At 40.8% G+C, this 19,437-nt stretch overlaps 1 protein-coding gene across 5 annotated transcripts in view; it reads right to left on the bottom strand.

Moving 5' to 3' along the window:
- DDAH1 (dimethylarginine dimethylaminohydrolase 1) overlaps positions 1-19,437 on the bottom strand; it is a 246,329-nt gene that overhangs the window by 176,095 nt on the left and 50,797 nt on the right. The window contains exon 1 of one of the 5 annotated variants that reach the window (XM_059689002.1): positions 2,399-2,417. The exons of the other annotated variants lie outside the window; for them this stretch is intronic. The gene's annotated coding sequence lies outside the window, so the exon portion shown is untranslated. Of the gene's footprint in view, positions 1-2,398; positions 2,418-19,437 lie in introns of those variants that run through there. 5 annotated transcript variants of the gene reach the window in all.

The raw sequence follows: 19,437 nt of genomic DNA, 5'->3' as shown, positions 1-19,437 counted from the left end.
GAAATGAACGACATAAGATGATGTCAGAGAGACCAGCTTAGACATTACAAAGCTCCTTACAAAGCTATGTCAAAGAGCTTGGATTTATTTCTAAATACAGTGGAAAGCACTGGGAGATTTCAAATAGGAATGACATTCCGTGATTACATTATTAAAAGGTGTATGTGTGTGTGTGTGTTTCAAAAGTAGAATGCATGACTATTCACACCTAAATACCCATCTCATAAAAATAAGAATTTTCTTCTAGATCACCACAATGTCTTATCACATCTAAAAAACTAATATTAGTTTCTTAATATTAAATAATATCATAGCATTTAATATACAAACTCATATTTAAATTATTTATCCCCCAAAGATGTTTTTATCAAGCCAAGGCCCAATCAAAGTTCATATATTGCATTTGGTTGTTCTATCTCTGCAGTCCCTTTTAAACTATAACAGTTCCCCTACTCTTTTTCTGTTGCTGATAATGACCTTTGGAAAAACCCAAAAGAATACTTCACATCTAGGATTCCTCTGTGGGTTTTCTTATAAGTTGATTTTTATTTGAGTCCCTGTAATTCATGTATTTTTGAAGTTAGTTCTAAAGACTTAATTAGTTCCAGGTTAAGTTTTTTGTTGTTTTGTTTGTTGTTTTTTGTTTATTTGTTTGGTGTTTTTTTGTTTGTTTGTTTTTAGCAAGAATCGCTCCTAAACAACACTATAAATTTTATCTGCATCACGTCAGAAGGAACACAATGCAAGAACCTCATATTTTCACTACTAAGATCAATCACTTGGCCAGAGTGGTAACTTCCAGATTGCTCCTTTGTGACCTTTGCAATTAGTAATAACCTGCATGGTGATGCTTTGTCACTGTGTGAATATCCAGTTGTGTAATACTCTTGCACCATTGATAATCCTTGCCTTAATCAATCATTTCATTGGGGGTTACGAAATAGTGACTGTTAAATCTTACCACTCCTTCTTTGGCATTCTTTTCCAAAGATGAATTTTCCCTCATCAACTAGGATGATATACAGTTCCTCCTAGAAAGGTTAGGTAAATTTTTAGTTATTTCTTTTTACTACCAATTTGAGAGTAAGGATTTATTGAATAGTCACCTCCAATGAAGCAAATGAATTTTTTATCCTTCTCTTCACTTTTTGGGATATCACTATGGACTCACAGATTTTTATGTATTCAATGTTTACAATTCAAATTGTCCAAATTTGTCTAATGGAAGTCTTTTCAAAGTAGTTCCTGGTTACTTCTAACATGTCCTCATAAATCACCAAAGACTTCCTTGGTTTCTGGCACAACAAGATATCCTAAACTCACCTTGTAGTTTTCCTTCCCAACAACTACAGTCAGCTATTTCTCCAAAGATCATTGTTATTTTTAGTAAGTAATGATAAGTGAAACCCAAAATTGGCTTCAAGGTGTGCTTATTGCTACTATGTTCTTTCAGTAGACAGACCTAGGAAGGATAGATAGATAGATAGATAGATAGATAGATAGATAGATAGATAGATAGATACACACCTGTATCTACTTTTATTCATGAGTCCATGTAAATATTTCCAATTCAAATTTAATATTATAGTTTAATATTCCATGTCCTTTAATATTAGATGTTTTAAAGGAAGAATGAACAGAAGTGAGTAATGAGTTGGATGTTGGCAAGGAAAAAAAAATATCAAGAATGACTTCCTAAGTTCCTTGCTTGAGAACCTATGCCTGAGTGGCTGCTGCTGTTTCTACCATTTTATAAAGATGGGAAGTAAGACATAGGAGAAAAATTCTTGGGTTGGGCATCAAGGGTGAGAAATCAACTACATATAGTTCATTTATTTTATTAGTTATAAAATTAAATTATTACATAGGTATAGAAATGTAGGCTATATTCAAGTACCAGTTAAGATTCATCTAACATTGGGTACCCTACAAACACTAATAAGAAAATCACTTTACCCCAGTAAGTGAATGAAGCTTGATACCTGAGTATAACTTATTAGGGCAAGAATATCTAGCTCAAACAAAGGGGGAAAGAAAAAAATGAAGATGAAGATCTTTTGGGAAGTAAAGAAGAACCTTAAAACAACCCTGGAGCCCTAGCCAGTTTGGCTCAGTGGATAAAGTGTCGGCCTGCGGACTAAAGTGTACCAGGTTCGATTCCAGCCAAGGGCACAAGCTCAGTTTGCAGGCTCCATCCCCTTACCCCCCACACCCCGGCCCCCCAGTAGGGGACATGCAGGAGGCAGCCAATCAATGATTCTGTCTCATCATTGATGTTTCTATCTCTCTTTCTCTCTCTCTTTCTTTCTGAAATCAATCAATCAAAACAACCCTGGATTTAAAACATGGTAGAGTAATTTGCTAGGGCTGCTAGAACAAACTACCACAGATTGGGTACCTTAAGCGCAGAAATTTATTTTCTCATAGTTCTGGAAGCTAGTAGTCCAAGATCAAGGTGTTAAAAGGTTGATTTTCTTCTGAAGCCTCTCTCCTTGGCTTGCTAATGGCCACCTTCTTCTTGTGTCCTCACATGGTGTCCCTCCATCTGTGTTTCTGTGCCCTAATCTTCTCTTTTTTTCCAATTGATCAATTGATCTTAGAGAGGGGAATGGAGAGAGAGAGAGAGAGAGAGAGAGAGAGAGAGAGAGAGAGAGAGAGAGAGAGAAACATTGATGTGAGAGAGAAACATCAATTGTTTGCCTCTTGTGTACACCTTGACTGGGGACTGAACCTGAAATCTGGGCATGTGCCCTGATCTGGAATCGAACCCACCACCTTTTGGTGTATGGTACAGTGCTCTAACAACTGGGCCACATTGGTCAGTGCTAATCTTCTTTTCTAATAAGGACACTAGTCAGACTAAATTAGGGCCCACCAATATGACCTCATTTTACCTTAATTGTCTTTTTAAAGGCCCCATCTCCAAATACAGTCATATCCTGCAGTACTAGGGGTTAGGACTTTTTAATATACAAATTTTGGGAGGACACAATTCAGCCCATAACACATGGGAATCTTTAAGAAGCTGTGTGATAGAATGAAGATACATGCTTGAGAAAGTTAACAAGTCTTCTCAATAGCTGGGTCTCATTTATGACTGGGCAAAGACAGTTCAGTAGCATTATTACTCCACAGTGGGTTGAGCAAGTTTGAGATGATGATTAAATGATGAGCCACACATTTATCCACTTTTCTATGGTCAATGATGAATATACACAGAGAAAATCAGAGGCAGAAGAATATATCCACTCCATTTCCGCCCAAGATTTTCTAGGCTTTGAACTTGAGTCATTATGCTTAGCTTGCTTTCTGCCAGGGGGTTGGCATTTTAATCGTTGCTCTTTCCTTTTTCTTTCAGGACAAGTAGCCCCGTGCCAACTGACTCATCTGATACCAGCCTTAACTGTCACAAATGATATGGGAGTGGCAGATTTCATCTATTTTAGTATAGGAAAAATTAAAGAAGAGGAAGTCAAGTTTTTTTTTTAAGGATGCTAGAAGATTGGCGCTTTTACAGATGGGAAAATCAAAGGCCATGGGCGGGGCTGGTGGACCGACTTACCCGGGGGACTTGGGGACTTGCTCAGCTGGCTAAGGACACACCAAGGGCTCCCTCTTTTGACTCTTATCCAGTGTTCTTTCTACTTCACCACAGCTAACTAGCTCAGGGTTTAATTTTTTTCTGTTTAAAAATATTCTTGGAAGCACTGCTTACCAATGATTTAAAATGCCAAAGAAAATTCTGGTATAGTGGTTAAGAGTACAGACTGGTCAAACAAGCCTGTATTTGAATCTCCGTTTATCATTTACTACCACATAGCCTTGAGAGGGTTGTCTAATTTCTTAAAGCCTTGATCTCCTCATCAGTGGACTAGGGATAAAAATAGCACCTAACTCACAGAATGGTCCTGAGAACTTTAAGTTAGACCATTTATTTAAAATAAATTAAAAAAACAAACAAACAAACAAAATAGTGTCAGGAACATCATAAATATTCAACAAGTAGAACATGTTATTATTCATTATACTACCCTAAAATTGATCAGAATTCAAATTTTCCATTCTGATTTCCTAGGTAAAATGAAGCAAAAATAAGTAAGTAAGCAAATAGACAAATAAATGTCATTTGTTAGACATCTCTCCATTTCTCGCTAAGAGAATGTTCATTACAACATCCCAGGACGTAGCAGTGGAGCACAAGAGCGAGGAAAACCAAGTATAACAATTGAAAGAAAAGGTCTCACAGCTCTAAAGATGGAAAAACACAGTCTCAGGAGCAACCCCAAATCTCCAAAGCAGTAGAGTAAGAGGAGACAAAAGAACGAGCCTGGGAAAAAAGAAAGTATACTATCAGATCTACAAGCTCAGCAAAAGCATTGGTGCATGCCAGGAGTGAAAGAGACCACTTTTCTAGATAAAAGATAGAGTTAAGATGCCCAAAGAAAGTGAAAGTTATTTCCAGCAAGAAAGACTCCTTGTCTTTCAGAGCCTGGGATCCCTTAATGTGAAGAGGTTTGTTCTGATGTAGAGTCGAGGGGGAATTGGTCCTTAAATCCCAATGGGCCTGCTTCGGTGGCTCCCATAAATGCCAGGTAGTCCCAGAGCCCATGCAATTGAGCCTATGCTAATTTTTTTTTTTAAACCATGGATTTCTGCCAAGAGTTGGGTTCCAGGGCCCTGCTGGAAAGCCTATCATTCAAAATTAATGAAATGCTATTAGTATTTTAAAGTATCTAATTGTGCACCTGGGAAACTTTAGCTTCAGTTGAAGGAATAGAGAATTTTAGAATGCATGTGTACTACAAGGGATACTAAAAAGGCTATTCATTTTTGTCAGTCTTTATTGCCTCAACGGATAAGAAGCAAGGCCCAGAAGTAAAAGCACAAACTGAACTTATCCACAAAGCCATCGAGAAGACAGAACCAGAGGGACGCCTCTGGAACAGTTTCTCCCGTTGAAATGAGAGAGAAAGGCACTTTCAGTTATGTGGTCACTTCAGTTCTTTGCTTTGATGAAATGGTCACCAATGAGCCAGATCCCTCCACACATTTTGTTCATTCTTTTCCTGCTGATTTTAATTCTTGTCTAAAAGCTTCATTGGGAACATTTTACAAGACAATTTAGCAGTATTTATAAAAATGTTTAATGTGATTATCCTTCGACCAAATAACTACACTTCTAGGAAATTTTCCAATAGAAATTCTATCCTTTTTTTTTTTTTTTAAACCTACCACACCTCTCTAAGCCTCAAGGTCCTCATCTCCAAAATGGGGCTTTTCCCCACATGTGGTTCTTGTAAATAATAGTTGAGATAAGCTCTTGGCACACAGTAATCACTCTGCAATGTTAGATATTATCATTGCTATGTAGGCATTAAAAATGTGGATGGAACCACATTACTGACAGAGAGAGATGTTCAGAAGATATATTTGAGAAAAGTAAGCTGTAGAAGAGTGTGTATAGTATAACCATTTTTTAAAGAAGGAAAAGGGGAAAATAGGTATTTGTATCTGCATAGGGAAAACATGTTTGGATAAATATCAAAAGATTGAGATGGAGACCTAGAATTTTTTAAAATAATGTGTATTTTTTAATTTAAAGTGGTAATCACATTAGGATGATATCTAATGTTTATTGTCCAAATCAGTGTGGAAACAAAAAGGAGATAAAGAAGTGATTATTCATAAAATGACCAGAAAGAAAAAAAGCATTGAAAATCTTGGTAAATAAAAAATTCTAAGATGCTATAAATAATCCCAAATGTGTCAATAATTACAATAAATATAGATTGGAAAAATAACAAACTCTAGATGTGTGAAGATACCTTTCAGGTAAATTTTAAAACACAAATACTAATAAATATATTGATTAGGGACAGATACACATAGTAAAAGTATAGGAAAAGTGACAATTTCAGGCATTTGGTTGCTTTTAGGAAGAAAAGAAGAAAAACAGTATGAAAGATGGGTATAAAAAGGATATTTTATATAAAGGATAACTATATCTGTAATATTTTATTTCTTTCCAACAAAAATAAAGTATCTAAAATATAAATAACAGGATATTTGTCTTTTAAAATCCTGGTTTGTTACATTCTCTACTTTTCTGGGCATATAAAATATTTTTAAAAAATTAAAAACAATTTTTTAAAAGAACTGTACTGAGAATTTTTTTTTTTTTCACTCCATCCGGTTTATGCACTCTAGGACCCTTATTCTGAATTCTTTATCTGTCATGTTGCATGCCTCTGTATTACTTAGCTGCTTTTCTGGAGAGTCCTCCTTCTCTTTCCTTTGGGGGTTTCTTTGTCTACCCATGTTTGATCTCACTGACATATCTAGATGTTGAGTCGTTCAGTGGTTGCTCCCTGGGTGGCAGTGACTCCTTGGTCTGTGGTTGCTCTTCGGGCGGTTGCGGTAGCTGCTGCTCTTCAGTTGGCAGCAGCTCCTCTGGTGGGTGCTGTTCACAGCTGTGGTGGCTCTTCTGGCTGGTGGGGCGAGGTTTCACGTACAGCTGCTGTTCCTCAGCAGAGGATGTGGTGCTCAGGAGGTTGCTGTTGCCTGGATCTGCTGCATTGATTTAAAGGCACAAAATACAACACAACAAGGCACCACGTACCAGGCACTATACACAAATATATTCACGATATTAATAACTCCAAATAAAGGTGACCACCTGAATTAAGAGAATTAGGGGATAAGGAAGAAGGAAGAGAAAAAGATAAAAGAAAAAAAAGAAAAGAAAAGTAGGGACCAAAAAAAGGAGTGCAAAAATGAAATTGGGAAAAAGGAGGGGGGAAAATAAAAGCGAGAAAAGAAAAGAAAAAAAAAAAAAAAGAGCGAAAAGAGAGAATGAAGTGGAAGAGGGGAAGAGACTTTTTATATGAGGAGAATACTCCTATAGAACAGCCATTAATCCCAACAAATTCCAGCAACAGCTCCCTGGATATGAATGCAGACTAGAAACAACCAATAATATAACAATGAAAATAGAATGGAGAACACTAATCCCAAAATAAAATAAAGAGAAAATAAAATGGCACTTTAAAAAATGGTAAAATGGTAGCAGTAATAATACTGGTTAAAAAATAAGAAGGTAGTAATTAAAAGGGTAAAATCAGGTGATGGAAAAAGAAAAAAAAAAAAGAACAGAAAAAAAAATTTAAAAAAAAATTGATTTCTTAGTTAAAAAGTGAAAAAAGAAAAAAAAAATGCAGTAGTGAAGGTCCTTCGGTTCTTCTATTCTTCAGTGTGGCTCGCCTAAGACCTTCCAGGTATTCAGGAGAGTGTTGAGTTTCCCTGCGATATACTGTTCCTCTGTGTTGTGAACCACAGTCCTTATTTTAAAGCAGGTCGCATTTATTTCCCAGACTGCCTTATTTTGTGTTTAGCAAAGAGTCAGTTTGTGGGTCAGCCTCTGGGTGGCAGTGTTCTGGGGTTGGCCTCTGGGGCTATAGGGCCTCTCTTTCCAGTGGAAGTTCACTGCCCAGCGCTGACTGCGTAATAGTTAGTTACCGGCGCTATGTTGTTGCTGGGATTGAAAATCCCTCTATAGGCCAGACCCTGTTAACTCCCAGGGACTGATAAGGTTATTTTAATCCTTGATCTCGTACAGGGTGGAATCTGGGTGTGGCTGAACTCCTTGCCTGGGGGCCGGGGGGAGGAGCCTCACTCTCTGGAGAGAATGGCTGCCCCAGTCTTGGGCTCAGGGGTGTCTCAGCACTCAATTCGCAGCCACCTCTCCCGGCTCCCCCTCTCTCCCCAGTCTCTCCCTAGATTCCACTCCTCCGCACACTCTCCCTCTCTTCAGCACAGGTGAGTGTCTGTATCCGAAATGTCCCATGAACAGGATTCAGTGAAAACAGACAAACGCCGGCCGCGGTAACGGGGAAGGCTTGGTTTCTGTAAGCTTCTTCTCTTACCGGGACTGCATGGTCAGGTCAGCTCTTCAGGCTGCCCCCTTTAGGCTCAGTCCTCCGTGATCACAGAACCCAGCTCTCAATTTCCCTGGTGGCGCCAGGAATCCCGCGGTTCTCCTTTCCCCCGTCAGGGGCTGTGCCTGTCCCAGGGGACGTGGCTGTCTGCCACGCGGTCTCCCTCCGACTCTCTGGGCTCAGAGGTCTGGCAAACTTTCCTGCCCGAATCCCTGGTTTTTTTTACCTTTCCAGGGGAGTTCTGCTCTTCCCGGCTGCAAACCCTCTCACCAGCTGAGCAATTTCACCAATTCGGTGTGGGTGTTACTAGTTTCAGCTGTTCATTCCATTTGCTCCGGGACACGACCTGGGACGCGTCTGCCTATATCGCCGCCATCTTGGTTCTCTCCTGTACTGAGAATTTATATTTAACATCATAAGGATGATGTCCTGATGGCACATGTATTTTGGATTCCAGAAAAAAAATTCTAAAATTTTAAAGGTAAACATGAAATTAGAACAGACAGACAAAAAATGTGTTTCCACTTTCTACTCAGTTAAGGTCACCTACCTATTAAACACTGAATCTAGGTTAAGGAAGATTCTGTTTGAAATTGCCCAAAAAAATATACATGAAAATGTTTCAGAAGACCAACAGAAACATGTATGCAAATTTAGTAAGTTCTTTAAACTTGGTCAAGAAACACAGGAGCAATTGGAACAGTGATTCAGTTTCTCAGAGAAGTTTAGTTTTGAGCCACATTCTGAAGGAGAAGAAGTTCATGGATTTCTAAGAGGGAACAATTCAGAGAGGAAAAGGGACTTTGCTGGGGCACAAACAAGAGGCCTCATCAGCAGCATGCAGGGGACAATAGTAGGTTAAAGTGGTTGGAGCAAATTTCCTTCTCAAAGTTCTAAAAAGCTATGAAAACAGATTTAGGTGTTTACATGGACATAAGTATAGAAAAATGTTGATATACTATCAAATAGAAAATGTAGGCTACTAGGAAAATAGATCTGGCATCAGACTTACACTGACTATGGCAATCCCCTTCTTCCCTATATAGCTGCTTGCTCCAAAGCCACAGTAAAAATGTAAAGCATGAAGCCGGCATTTAAGAGTTGTTTGAAAGGAAAAAAAAGGGAAATGCTGAGGAAGAACCATGAGTGAGCATCAGTTCATTTTCTGTTGGAAGTGTTAGAATGACCTCTCTAGGGTTAGATATAATTTAATAGATTAACACAGATAAATATCCACCCCCCCCCCCAAAGGACAATCTACTTTGAAAATATTCCATTTAATGCCATCAAAATATCCTAAGGTTAGGCTGAATTCACCCATCTGCCTTCAAATTAATTTCAGCAAAAGGCTCAACCTAATCTCTGTTTGAGGGGGATGTCAGTGGCTATGACCACTAATTGGAAATTTGTGTCAGTCCAGATTTGTGGCTTATAGCACGGAGGGTGTCATATGTGTGGCCTGGTCAGTCACCAGGTCCTGCTGCCTCTGCCCGTTCATCACTGCTCACATGCTGAGTCCCACCTCTGTTCCAGATCTGGTCCTTGTCATTTTGCCCAATCACTGAGGCGGCTTCCCCATGGTGTCCCCACCATACAGACAATCAAAGTGATCTCTCTCTCTCTTTCCCTCTCCCTCTCTCCCTCTCCCCCCCTCTTCTTCTCCCCACCTTCTTCCCTCCTCCCTCTTTCCCTCTTTCTCCCCCACCCCTTCAAACGGAACGGATCCCTGCTGTGCTTAAAGCCTGCTTACCACAGTGGGCCTCACAGCGGGGATGCCTCAAGCTGATGTGTCTCTGTGAGTTGCTAGGTGGGTCATAAGCCATGTGTTACTGATAATAAGGCCCCCTAATTCCAATGACGTGCTTTCCTCAGCCTGCGCCTAGAATGCCTTCCCCATGGCTCAGTCCCTGGCTCTGCTGCCTGGCAAACGTCTCAGCTCAGACGCTGTCTCCGCTGTGAATCCATACTCCTGACTGCCTCCAAAAGCACACGTTACTCTCCCAGGCCTCGCTGCACTTTGAATGGACTTCCGAATAAGACTTGTCTTGTTTGGATGCAATTGTTTATACTACCATCTCCCACTCTATTGTAAGAAAGCTCAAGGACAGAGCCCATGTCTTGGTTCTTTTTACAGTGCCAGTAAATAGCAGCTTCTGGTACATCCTAGTCACACACTGAACACTAACGGATGTTCAATGAATACATTCATGCTACCACTGATATACGGTAAAAAGATTGCCCAGCTAAGTAGATCAACATTTCCCCGCATTCCTGCTATCCGTGGCAGCAGGGAAAAACCTTTCTCCCTAATTACGTCACATAATGCAGTCCCATGAAGTCTCTGCATTTTGAGAGTAAACACTAAAGGAAATTATCCTATATAATAAAAGCCTAATATGTTAAGTGTCCAGTTGTCCAGTCATCCGTTCAACCAATCAAAGTGTAATATGCTAATGATATGCTAAAGAAGCTCAACCACTTGCTATGATGAGCACTGACCACCAGGGGGCAGACGCTCCTACTGGTAGGTTAACTTGCTGCTGGGGCCCAGCTGATCGGGACTGAGTGAGATGGCCAGACATGCCCTAGAGCCCTTCCACATCCCCAGCTGACCAACCTCCCACACCCCTCCCCAGCCCCGATCGTGCACCGGTGGGGTCCCTCAGCCTGGCCTGTGCCCTCTTGCAATCCAGAACCCCTCAGGGGATATTAAAGAGCCAGTTTCAGGCCTATCCTGCAGGCCAGGCCGAGGGACCCCACTGGTGCACGAATTCATGCTCCGGGCCTCTAGTTTTCCTTTATAAAAGTAAAGACCTTGATTATTGGCACGGAGAGAATACTAGATTCATGAGAGGAGAGAGTGGTCTAGCAATCTTTTCTATGATCCTGTAACTAATTACAGATGAGTAATTAAAGAAAATTAGCATCCATAAAAATCGACCGCAAACCAATAAGGATGGTGAGTTGAATCATAAAAATTCCATGCTGTTTATATTTCCCCACACACAGTTGCAGTTATTTTAAATGGAAAAGTACAAATATAGGGATAAAAACATTTAAGCTACAGAAACAAGAAACTCTAAAAGCTAATCCTGCCTAAAGGGCAGAATTTAATTCTATGCTAAGCTACTGTATGTGGGATTAAGAGGCCTGGTTAACCAAACATTTGAGAACAAGTAATTATACCGAATCTCTCTATCACAGATTTGTCTCACACACAATTTACACAACAAGCCCACAGAGGGGGAAAAATAAAACGCTGTTTAAAATATTTTTCTTCCAGCCACAAATTCTTCAGGCTTACTCTGTTTTTTTCCTTATTGAAAACTATTTACTCCTATGGTCTTGGGTTGAATAGCAGTGGGATATTTTTTTCTCTGATATGTAGGGACAAAGAAAAAACATCTTTAACCTGTTGTTCTTGGCTGTGTCCTCTGAGCCCATCTTTGGCATCTAAATGAGGAGGAGCATGGTCCCTGTAGTTGGTTTATGTAATACTTTAGTGTAGAATGGGCAGGCAAGGGAATACTTTGTACATTCAGTTGTTCATTCAGCCGATACTTATGAAAAAACTTCCATGTGCCCAGAATTGTGCTGGGCTCTCAGGATACCAGTGAACAAGACAGTGTACCCACCCTTGATGAGCTCACAGTTTAGTAGCAGAGACAATTAAACCAACAATGACAAGGATAGAAGGGAGTTAGTTGCAGGGATCTGACACCTGTCTGGGATAGTCAGGGAAGGCTTCCAGGAGAAGTACTATCTCAGCTGCATTTTCAATGACCTGAAGGAGGGTAGGAAAGTGGAAAATACAAAGCTGAGGAAAGAGCTGGGAGAGATCAGAGCATGTGGGGGCAAATGCGAGTAGACGGGGCAGGGCGATGCTTATTGATGGAGTAGATAAATAGTCACAAACATACGGCTAAGTAAAATGCTTCTGTGCTCGGAAGCCAAGCAACACCTTCTCTGCCCCTCCCCCCCTCCCCACCAGGGACACCCACGATAAAGAGAAAAGCTGAGAGCCCAGGTGTGTTTAAGAGACACATTAAACTGTGCAGCAGCATCTTAGTTGGGCTGATTCTGGCATTTGCTCTCCTTTCAGCATTTTGCATGAGGGCAGGGATAGATGTGCCATCAAACCATAACTCATCTGCACCTCCAGCCTAGCTCTGGCTGCCTGTCACTCCGTAACTGGCAGGAGCCTTACCTGGGCTGAGGGATGTAACCGCATTGCGCCACAGTGCCTCATCGTCTCTGCAGAGAGAAGTAAGCGTATATAAAAGTGCCCAGAACAGAGCCTCGCACAAAGCAAATGCTCAGTAAATGTTAACCATTATTATTTTACTGCACATATAGAATGTTCCGGTGAAGCTAGCTACTTAAGTACCCAGCACACCATTGCTAGGAACTGGGCTCAGGAGTAAAGTTTTGTTGTTTAATGTCTCTGGCACTAACAGGAGATTAAGAAAGTTAATGCTGTGAATGCGAAGGCTGACCTTTGGTGGACTTTCAAGAGTTACAATGGAAGTTTTTGTTTATATCCATTCATCAAATATTCATTATTCCCACCTTTATTGAATGTCTACTGAATGTTGGGCCTGAGGGTACAACGATATCTGAGCAGGACTGAAATGTATTACTCATTCAATACAGGTTTAGCAAGTACCCAGGAAGTGCAAGTCACTGGTGAGGATCAAATGATGTGCTAGAGTAGACTCTCCAGCAGAAGGTGACACGTGCTACACGGAGGCCGGGGCCAGAATAACGAACACTTGCTGAAAGTTTTCTTTACACCACGTTCTGTACTCGGTGCCTTACCTGGATGACCTCCAAGTGTTGGGGAGTTGAGAGGATGGAGATATGGCTCTGAGTTGGGGTGAGCGAAAAAGCTTCATAGAGGTGGGGACCTTAAGACAGTATCTTAGCCCTGGCTGCTGTGGCTGCGTTGGTTGAGCATCGCTCTGTGCACCAAAAGGTTGCCAGTTTGATTCCCAGTCAGGACACATACCCATGTTTGGTTTCTGGTTGGGGTGCATGTGGGAGGCAGCCATTCTCTCTCCCTCTCCCTCTCCCTCTCCCTTTCTCTCTCTCTCTCTCTCTCTCTCTCTCTCTCTCTCTCTCTCTCTCTCTCCCCCTCTCCCTTTCCCTCTCCCTCTCATCAATAAAAACATTTTAAAAGTATTTAAAAATAAGTAGAAAACATTTTAAACACACACACACACACACACACACACACACACACACACACACACACACACACACAATCTTAGAAGATACTTGACTTCTGGAGCATTATGCTCAAACCTAGTTTTACAACTTAATGGGACCAATGGCTTTTTCTTGGTACAAAGGTTATTTTAACAAAATATCCAATATAATGGGATTCTTTCTACTAAAAACAAATTCACCTGACAACAAAATAGAACCACTACCAACCTGAGTAAGAGTCCAGCTGTTGCTTAAAAATTAACCACTTCCCATTACACTATCAAGGCTGCTAGTCATCTTGCCTGCCCCGCGGTTTCCCATTCCATTTCTCCGGAGTGCTCCTGCTTTTCCACACGCCACCAGGAACATGATTACAGCACACTCTGCATCCTGTTCCCAATTATTGGTTGTGTAATTTATTGATAAAGCAAAGCCAAATATGAGTAAGCAGGAAAGCCTAATTAGAAGTGAAGACTCAGTGTCCCAATAAGGAAAATGTCAGGGCTTCAAAAATAGAAAACCGGCGATGCATAGTTTCAAGGCCTTGTCACTGAAGAAATAATCCCAGTACTTACTAAACCAGAAAATGGGTTAAGCAGATGGGGCAAAGCTATCAGTGGCAGAGAATGGGCACCTCAGAGAAATCAAATGATGTAGAATCAAAATGACCCTGGCACACATGAAAGGATATCGATTTGTGTCCTGAAATGAATGTTGTAGAAAATCTGTATGAAAAGGAATATAAAATCAACCACAGAGAGAGAACATAACAGGTTATGGGGCTGATACAGAATGCTAGAATCCTTTTTCTGATTAATTAGCCAATTTAGTTAAAAAGTTGATTGGTATGACTTTTTTTTCTTTATTGAACTGAGCACTTAAGTGAATCAACCCAAACAATAACTTTTAGTAGAGTGTAAATATGGCTTTATCCTGATAAACTTGCCCTGAAATATGTGGAAAACCTTTTTTTTCATAACAGAGAAACCACCTCAACAGCACAGGTGTCTATATATTCCTCTTTGCCTACACCTATCTGGACATAATTAGCTAACCATCTACACTTAGGTCACCTCATAGGCCCTGTAATTTTGCCTTATGGGAGAAACAGTAAAGGCTCAGTATGTTTAAAAGTGGAAATTATAGGATCAAAAACTCAGTTTTGAGTGTCAGTGAGTTGCGAAATGACCCTTACTGGATCACTTAGCTTTTATGTGTCCTAATTATTGTATTGCAGGATGAAAAGTATAATACACACACACACACTGAGAACAATAGACTGATCAGGAGGCTGTTAAATCTGCAAGAAACGGAGAACTAGAGACAAGTGGAAAACACAGCCTCTGAGCGATGGCATAACAAGTTGCTATTTATAGCCCCTCTTCCATCTGCTGATGTGAACTAAGGGTCTTTCCCTGCCAGAGAATAACTTTAGGGAATGAGCGACCTGGTGAGCTCACAGCTTAACACTGCCTGTATCACCATCTTGAGTCAGCAGTGGATAACGCTGTGCAGAATAAACTAATTTTAGTCATCTGTGGGATCCTTGTAAACACTCCATAGTGACTCTTTTAACAGTCAGGGTGAACTGGCTATCTCTGCTTCACTTCCTGCTCCCGATAACACACCAGGGGTATTTTTAGGGAATGGCATCTTACAGGACTTGACGAGGTGAGTTTCTCTGTTTCAGAGCTGGCCCCTGAAAATTCTGCCACACATGCCAACGCCAGAAGGCCTTTTGGTTAAATGAACTAGAAAAGTGACTAACAAATATGGCAACAAGGGACATGGACAGGGAAGTGTCCTGTACATGATGTAGGAAAAAGCGCTGCCCGCCTCTTCTCACTTTAGCAACATTTTCCATGAGCCCCTGCCCGAACTGCATGGAGGGAGAGATGAGGCGAGAACAACGCTTGTCCCTGAAGCAAAGAGTTTCCCTCCAGCTACATACTGTACATTTGAAATGGGAAATGATCCCTCAGCTTCTTAATCATCTCCTTGTTCTGAGGCATCCCCGAGCTCTGAGTCACATTTCATTGGCAATCACGTGCTGAATATAGAGCACTTCTAATTTGTTCAGGATCTCATGGGTCACCAGGAAGAAATAGGGCCTGAGGACAATCTCCACCAGTCTCATCTCCCAGATCCAGGTGGGTTATCACAGCCCATGGCACTTGGTCAAGAACTTGTTCCATGTAGTGAGAACTGTGTGTAAGACCTTGCACTTGGGTTTGGCTGTATTTATCATCGAGTATGGAAACCAAGAGGAGGGGCTGAGTAAGGAAGAGGGGTCAGGAGAATTCTAGGCAAATCCTACCCCGGAGGCTGTCAGTGAATCACCCGTCAGCCGGCAAGAATGCGAAGGCACCCAGTCAGGCGGGAAAGAAGGTTTTTGACTTTTGTCTTCTCCTTCTTGAAAACCTGCAACCTTGGAATGTGTGATGTCAATTGGTCTTGCTCTAAGAAGAGAACAGACAACTTTAAAGGAGTGTACGAGAAGCTAAGGGAGGAGAGAAGGAAGAAAGAAGCAGAATCGGAAATATTAATAGGGAAAAAGAGGGAAATGGTGTGTCCTGTAATTATTTTTGTAAGAAAGACAGCAAATAAGAGCTCCAGTGTAGAATTTCTAGTTCTTGAATTCGTTAAAAGTTAATTTGAGACTCCTGGACTTGGGGGGCGGGGACAAGACTTTGCTATAGGAAACTTCACTTAAATGCCTCTTTCCAAAGAAAACACACATCACACCAAGATATACAATCTCTGTGTGGCTGTGCTGTGCTGCTGGAAACTCAGCCCCACTGATTGATTCTTCTTCACCAAAAATCCCAGTGTCCTCATTTACCCTCCACTAGCGAGTTTGATGGACGCTCGTGGAGCGAAGCCAGTCTCAGAGCAGAGGCAGCGGCCGCTGTCTGGCCCGACTGCTAATGAAAGGCGTGTGCAGCCGTCTCTGGGCCACGCCGGCCGCGCTTCTGCAGGAGCCTAAGAAACCAACCTTTTGAGGAACACTGTGTTGAGGAATGTCTGGAATGTGTTTAGTCCTGAGAGTTCCCAGGAAGCCTATACCACGATGAAGAATGGGCAAAGCAGCATTACAAAGTTCAGCAAGACCAATTCAGGTCAGAGAGAGCTCAGGGGACCGAAATCATTCAGATGAGGGGTAAGATGACTTCTTCTCAATCATTAAATGCAGTTCAGGATTTCTTCGGGATTCCAACCGCATCACACAGACCATCTACTATGGTCCCAGGCTAATGAGAGGGTAGGTGCTAAATAGGCTTCCAACTAAAAAAGTAGCAACCACCTGCAATTTTTTTCATGCTTAGTATATGAATGAGTGAAAGTATCAGCATAACTGCACCTTTGATATTACATTATTAACAACGGTCATTCATAGAATCAGGAAATTCTATTTCTAATTATATTTTAAAGGCTTTAAATATATTTAAAGGTTTTTTTAACATTCCATTTATAGGTAGGTGTCTGTATGCCCATGTACATACACATATATGAATACATTTTGCCTGAATGCCTCTTTTGTTTATTATAACTGTAAATTTGTTAAGGCCGAAGACATTGCTTTAATAAGAATATTTAGTATTTAAAATCATATTTAGTGTGTAGAGTGACATGGTCAATTTACTTTTTAACCCTTTATTTTGAATATTCTCCATCTTAAGATTTTGCAAACTTTTTGTATTTCACAGTAAGAAATACATTAAAAATTTTAAATTTTGATTCAGTACACTCACATGCATATGTTTATATGTTATTTACATACATATATAAGTATGTGTGAATATATATGTGTGTGTATATATATATATATATATATATATATGATATGCAAAAAAAAATTTTATAAAACAAAACCTACCCTTACAAAGTATGATCGATACACTCTGGGCTTTTCTATTCTATTTCTTAATTTGTATAAAATATCAATCATAATAATTTTTCTACTCACTAATGGGTCTTGACCTGGAGTTTGAGAAATACTATTCTACCTGGCCCTTTAAAGAATTTCATAATCCCATTTAAAAATAAAATGTTATAATATGGCTACCCATTTGAAATTATTCAAGGAAATAAATGAGTGCTAATAAAGGACCCTGTATCTTTTCCAAAGCTAAATTATGATCATTATTGTTATTTTATCACATTCTGGAGAATATTAACTTTTTAAAAATGAGAATAGTCATGTAACAACCCCTTTCATCTTTTTAAATAACATTTTCCACAACCTTTCCAATTTAAAAATTAAGCTACCTCCTTTTTTTAGGTTTTTCACTCTCTACCTCAATTTTTTTTAAGATAATAATACTGATTGGAATAAAAAGTTAAGAATAAAAGTCTGGGTCTTACCATAGCAGACTTTTTCTAGCTCACTGTAGAATTATAAAAAGGGCCGTATGTAGCATGACGATAAAGGCAGAATCATGCTCTGGGCACTTGATTCCTTAGGATTGATCTATAAAGTTAACTTTTGAAGATAAGATCAGACATTAATTACCCAAAAAAAGGTAATTATTAAAGAAACACTCAATCTGTGAAATGGAGCATCATCCTATGGTATGAATGACTCCCTAACACAGAGGTCTTCTACTTGTAAATTTGATGGGTTGGTCAGAACCCAGTAAGCTAAACACGTGGAGGAGACTTAATTTTGAAGTAGACAGTATATTCCACCTCAACATATCTGGTTTGTAAATTCAGATTTTTGCATGTTGAGTGAATTAAAATGGGCCCTCCTTGCACTTTTTCTTGATGCTGCCTGCAGAGCTGGTGTTGAGAGGTGTTTTAAAATGCCAAATACCACAATGTGGATTCTCTGGACAGCAACACAGACTCTTCTGATAAGTGTGACCCTTTGAGAGTTGTCTTACTGGACTGCACCCTTCCCTTGGCAGGTGGGATGGAAACACTGTCCACACTTCTTTCCCACCCAGAGAGGACACTTGACTACACAACCCTCAGTATGTCCTTCTGTGCCCCATCTTCACCGGGCTTTCTTCACACAGCCTACCCTGACTCACCCACCATGGTGCTCACCACCCCCAACCTAAGGGTCTACTAACTTCTGCCTTCCTCCCTAGACCCTAAATGGCAGGGGGCAGGCAGGCAGGCAGGCAGGCAGGCAGGCAGGCTGGTGTCTATCTTGTCCACTGTTGCATCCTCAAACTAGCACAGTGAAGTGGGCACATTTGGGGGGCACTCCATGATTATGTGCTAAAGGAAAGTATAGGTGAGTGAATGAATTTTAAATTAATTAACCACTTTAACTTATAGCACCCTTGGAGAGTCAGTCTTCATACCTGGCTAAGTATGAAGCAAGTGCTAAGCACTGTTCTGGGAAGTCCCCTGCACCCCTCCCACAAAAACAGCCAGCAGGGAACTCACTTCCAGGGGGCCTCCAGCCACCATGTGGCCCCAGCTCCAGCTCTGTAGGAGCAGCCTGGGAGTCTCTGAGTGGGTGGGAACCGCTGACCTGGCTGGTGGAAAATCCAGAAGCAGTAGCGGTGGTGGCACCCAGGGTCTGAAAGAACAATTCAGATGTCTTTTTTTTCTTTCTTTTTGCCTTATCTTCCTGCAAACTTTTGCAGCAAGTATTTCATTGCTAAAATGAGAGGAAGGAAGGTGATGTTTTACAGGTAAATTACTCTGGGTAGCCATGTCCAAGGCATGTAATAAGCTTCCATAAATATTTGTTCAATGAGGTACAACGTGGGAGAATCCAGTAGCTACACATGAATTGCTCTCCTGCAGGTGTTGTCAGGAAGAAGCACCTCACCCATGTGGACAGGAATGGCCTTTGCAGTCACTGTCCTATTGGGCTGAACCATAGGAAACGGTCATTAGTAGGTCCAGCCAGTCCAATGTCAGCAATGCCATGTAGTTCCATCTATTCATGGTTTCGGTGAGCTGCCTCATTGCTAGAAGCGAGTCAAGGCTCAATCCTGCTGATAATAAGGAAGCCTGACTGGTATCAGCAGGCCACGAGCAGCCTTTTGGGAGAGCTAAGGACTGAAGTGGAAGAAGGATGCACAAGTGCCCTAAGTCAGTGCTTCCAACGTATATTCTAAGCCATTCCAGTTCTGCAAGACATTTTATGAGGAAAGGAAGAAAATGACTGATTTAGGGATGTGCAAACAATATTCCTTTCCTAAAATTTCAAAATTGGTATGCGAGTATCATATTATTAGCATTTCAAAGAATCTGAGTGGTTCTACAATAAAGAAAGTCACTTAACCATGGGAAGTCACTAAACCCTCTTTACCCATGTTTAATCCAGGTC

Source organism: Myotis daubentonii, chromosome 3 (genome assembly GCF_963259705.1).
Source record: "Myotis daubentonii chromosome 3, mMyoDau2.1, whole genome shotgun sequence".
In the NCBI taxonomy this organism is placed as follows: Eukaryota; Metazoa; Chordata; class Mammalia; order Chiroptera; family Vespertilionidae; genus Myotis; species Myotis daubentonii.
This window is presented reverse-complemented; position numbering and strand designations above follow the sequence as displayed.